The sequence below is a fragment of the Corapipo altera genome, unplaced genomic scaffold (genome assembly GCF_003945725.1).
Source record: "Corapipo altera isolate COAL_440 unplaced genomic scaffold, ASM394572v1 61129, whole genome shotgun sequence".
In the NCBI taxonomy this organism is placed as follows: domain Eukaryota; kingdom Metazoa; phylum Chordata; class Aves; order Passeriformes; family Pipridae; genus Corapipo; species Corapipo altera.
In genome coordinates this window covers 796073-800322 of record NW_020884955.1, presented here as the reverse complement: position 1 = coordinate 800322, position 4250 = coordinate 796073, and the positions used below count along the sequence as shown (strand labels likewise).

Sequence of the window (4250 nt, the reverse complement as noted above, 5' to 3'; positions counted from 1 at the left end):
CGGTGTCTCTTTTGAGTACTAGTTCCCATGGTGAGGGAACTATAGTCAACACAAAACTCAGAGTCACCCAGGTGGATCTTAGACTGGAGATCTCCTCCACCTGTAAGTCAAGTGGTGCCTGTTGCTGGAGCAGAACAGTTGGTGCTTTTCATGTTTGTGAAACATTATATTTTCTCTTTTGATTCAGCAGTGTTGGATGAGGGACAAAGATAAGTAACATGGAAAATGCCATGCATCAATTAAACCTTTGGAATTTCATGCAATAGAAAATGTATGATATCTACATAGTATTACTCATACAAAAGTTATAGCTTGAACTTTCTTCTGGTCTCTGCAACAAGTTAAATAACCATTTTTTCTGTCTAAATTTCCTACTTCAGATCCTGCCAACATTATGATCTGCAGCCTTCAGCTGGGTAAAGTGCTCATTGATTTTGAGACTACTGCACTGCAGAGTGTACCCTGCACAAGGGCACTGGGCTTCTCAGGAATGGAGTTAATACTGGTAGGTGCCAGGAAATTACTCCAACTAAAATCCCATCTGCTTGGATGTCCAAGAGCAATTTTTACCCATGGAAAAAAGGCCAGTCCTTTAGGCTTGATTCCTCACTCAGTTGCTTCCAGGTTACAAACCACACCACTGACATCCCACAAGAGTAAACTACTGGGAAGCCCTGGCCTTCATTAGCCCTGTGACTTGAGCAGCTTGTCCCACTTTAACCAAATGATAGGAAGCAGACATTAAATGTGTGGACAGCCCCTTTGTGTGCAGCACATTCATAGCTTTGGTTCTACCATCGGAACTCCTCTCGTCTTTGAGAAAAAGAAAAGTTTTGCCTCTGTGTCCCAGGAACAGCAGGGCTGTACTTAATTGTTCCAAGTCAAGGACCCAGCAGAGTCAAGGTCTGTGGTCATATTGGCTGAATGCAAATCAAGTAAGACCATAGAGCCATGGCTCTGCCTGCACCCCAAGCTCAACTGCCTCTGGGATGGAATGTCAAGTCTGGGTTTTTATTGGCTCTATGTTGGTGCAAGGACTTTACTGTTAGAAGTGTGGAGAGCATCACAGCCAGACATTTCATGACACTTTGTGACAAAGTGCCCTACTTGCATCTCATGTTAAGATCTGAGAGGGGACATTAAGGCTGAGCCTTTTGCAATTAGACAGGTGATGGCATGAGATCCTTCATTCACTTTCAGAGCACATTCCACAAAGAAAAGACCAAAGTCACTGAGCTTAAAATGTTTTATACTTGACTGGAGTTAGTGGGAGATAAGAGCAGGGAGCTGATTGCATGGATTTTGGAAACACTTTATAGCCAGATTGTGGCATAGGGACTAAGGTGAAACTTCTGATGGGGAACTGATGTGCAGCTGCACATGGAGTAAGGCCCTATGGCAGAAGAGAGGCTGGAAAGCAACATGCTAATGGGATGTGCCCATTGCATGTTGCTTTATCAGCTGTTCACTTCCCTTTTCTGGTGGGAATAAGGTTTCAGTCTGCATCAGTGTCCTGGTTGTTTATCATTAGTCCTGTTTTTCCAAATGAACACAGCTTCTCATCCCCTGGTTGAGTTTTCTGTGGGAACTTGGGACTGCAGGGGAGAAAGAAGTGCTTGCTGAGAGAATCATGTGGATGTAACCAGGTTCATGAGAGAGGCTGGAGTTAGCAGCTGTGGCCATTCTTCTGGAGAAAAAAACATCATCGTGGTTTTAAAATAGGTCGTGTCTCAGGCCCAAATTTGAGGCAAGAGACATGGGGAGTCTTAGCCTTCATCCAGCATGGTTCCACCTGGGCAGGCCACCGAGCATGCTTTCCTGACAGCCCAGCAGGCTGCCCAGCTCGTGGAGGGCAGACAGGACCCACAGAGAGTGAGCTGTGTCAGGTGCAGTGGGACCCTGCCCCACTGGGGGAATTAGGTGTAAGTGTAGTGGCAAAAGTATTGGCACAGGTGATGTGTGTGGTTCGTGCTGTGGGGTGAAGATAGCGCTGAACTAGACAGAGTGGCTGACACAAGAAGAGGCAGAGCCTCAACCTAAAGGTACCACCAGAAATGGGAGCACTGGACTGCTAGAAAGCTTACAAAGCCCAGCAAAAGAAACACGCCAGTAGTGTGCTGGGGTAGGATAATCCTGTGCGTCCATCCCATCTGGGAAGTGACTGGCAAAGTGGGGCCGTGCTGCAGAGTTGCTGGTGAACGCTGTGGATGAGGCTGAACATGGTCCAGGAGTGACTCTTGCTGCAAATGAGGCACACTCTGTACTGGGATTCATGAGGCACAGCTTGTCAGGCAAACCTAGGTCAGTGCCAGCACTGCATAAACAGTTAAACACGCAAACTTGCTGTGCACACTGGCACACATTTAGCTGAAGACATGGAGCCACAAAACAAAGCAACAGAAAACACCACGTGTGATGTAGGCAGCAACGAGCAGGCACCTTCTTGGTGGAAGCTGAGTGGATCCAGCCTGAGCTGGATGGACCATGACACATTAGTCCTCCTGCCGAAGCAGATTTTAGAGCAGATTTCCAAGAGAATAGTCTGCCCATTCTTGCCTTTGCACCACGAAGAAATCACTGAGAGTAGTGCAGATCTGTCAGATGCTTTAAAAAGGAGGAGCTGGCTTTTTCTGGAAACATGCAAAGCAGAGTCAGGTCTGTTCTGTAAGCTCAAAATCACTAAACGTGGGGGGGAGGGGTTTGGTTTGGTTTGGGTCTTTTGGGTTTTTTTTGGTTTGGTTTGGTGGTTTTTGTGTTTTGAGGTAGGGGTTGTTTGCTTTTCTGTTCGTTTTTGATGTGCAGGTGTTACAAAGTCTGCGTGGTTCTTGCTCCCCTGAAGCCTGTGCATTTCAGCACCTCATGAAAATCTTCCGGATGGGTATCTTTGAATAGCCATCAGACACTGGTGGCATGGAAATAAGTTCTTTCTATTTTGCCTGTCAAATGCCCTATTTGGGCAGTCATTCAACAGTTTTGAGAGGTTTAATCTCTGGCAGGATGAACATTTCCTACTCAGTGTCACTCAGGTGCCCTGCTAGGACCTATCTGCTCTGGTGGCTCATAACTGGAATCACTGGCATCTGACAAAAACTCCTACAAGGCACCCATGGGGTCAGGAAGACCCTGAGGCTTGTGGACAAGAAGTGTCACCTGAAGAAATTGTTTTGAAGACAAATTAGTGTTTGTCAGAGCAGTAATTCAACCCTCTCTGCAGCTAGTAGTGAAACCTCATGCTTGAGAGAAAATTATAGGATACAGTAGTTTAGAGAGAATTGTTTATTGCTTACTTTGGAAGCTGGGAATTTTATTTAAGTCTAATTATTTAATTAATTGCCACACTGTGAACAAAATATATTTGCAAATTTCCTACTTTACGTCAATAACTTATGTGGAAAGAAATGTTATTTGTTTTCTTTTTCCTTTTTTTTGCAGACAGAACCACATTGCTGTGGACATTGGCTTTTTCTAACCTGCACTTCAGCATGGGATGGAGAAGGGACAGGTCATTTTGGCCAAACTCTAGTGTTAAGAGATTAATTTCCCAACACAGGCAAGAGAAATTTCTTGGTGTTCTTTGTTGGTGATGTTCTTCATGTTGTTTCACCCAAATACAGATATTTTAAAAGTCTCTAACAAATTGCAGTGGAGTTGTCCTATAATTTACAAACCAGTATCCTATCCTGTTCTGTAGTGTAGGCCTTGCAGAGGACTTTCTCTGTGGTCACAGACAGTAGATCAGGCAAGGAGAGAGGTCAAGGAAAGAAAAGGTGTTGGGAGCAAGCAGGTGGGAGCAGTGGAGAGAGACTGGGAACACATGAAGCAGGGGAAAGAGAAGAAAGAGAAGGAGAAGTACTGTGGAAAAGCAGGGAACGTGGAGAACAAGGATTGAGGCTCTGAGCTGGAAGAATGTGAAGAACCTTTGCTGGAAGACTAGTTGGGAAGTTTGTTTTGTGGAGACAGTCTTGTATGGATGGAAAAAAAAAAAGCTGTGCCCACCAAAGTTTCTTCTCCTCTAGGTCTTGGCCTGGAATCAAAAGATTTTCACTCCCAGCATCACTTTGGTACAAGCACATAAACATGAAACGTAGTGTCACAACTTTCTAGGAGTGGCCTACACAGACCACAAAAAACTTCTAATGCTGTGAGCTGCTCAGTCAGATTCTATTCATTCTTATTAATTTATTTTTTTTTTAAACCAAGGAAAATCATGGATTAAACTGTATTACCAAGCATTATTAAACAAACCCTTA

The 4250-nt window shown here is 44.6% G+C and overlaps 1 long non-coding RNA gene across 1 annotated transcript; it reads left to right on the top strand.

Annotated features, from left to right (window-relative positions):
• The first annotated feature begins 386 nt into the window (after positions 1-386).
• Positions 387-3637, top strand: LOC113956796. The gene is made up of 2 exons (XR_003530951.1): positions 387-505; positions 3433-3637. It is a non-coding gene; the product is annotated as an uncharacterized LOC113956796 (long non-coding RNA).
• The last annotated feature ends 613 nt before the right edge of the window (positions 3638-4250 follow it).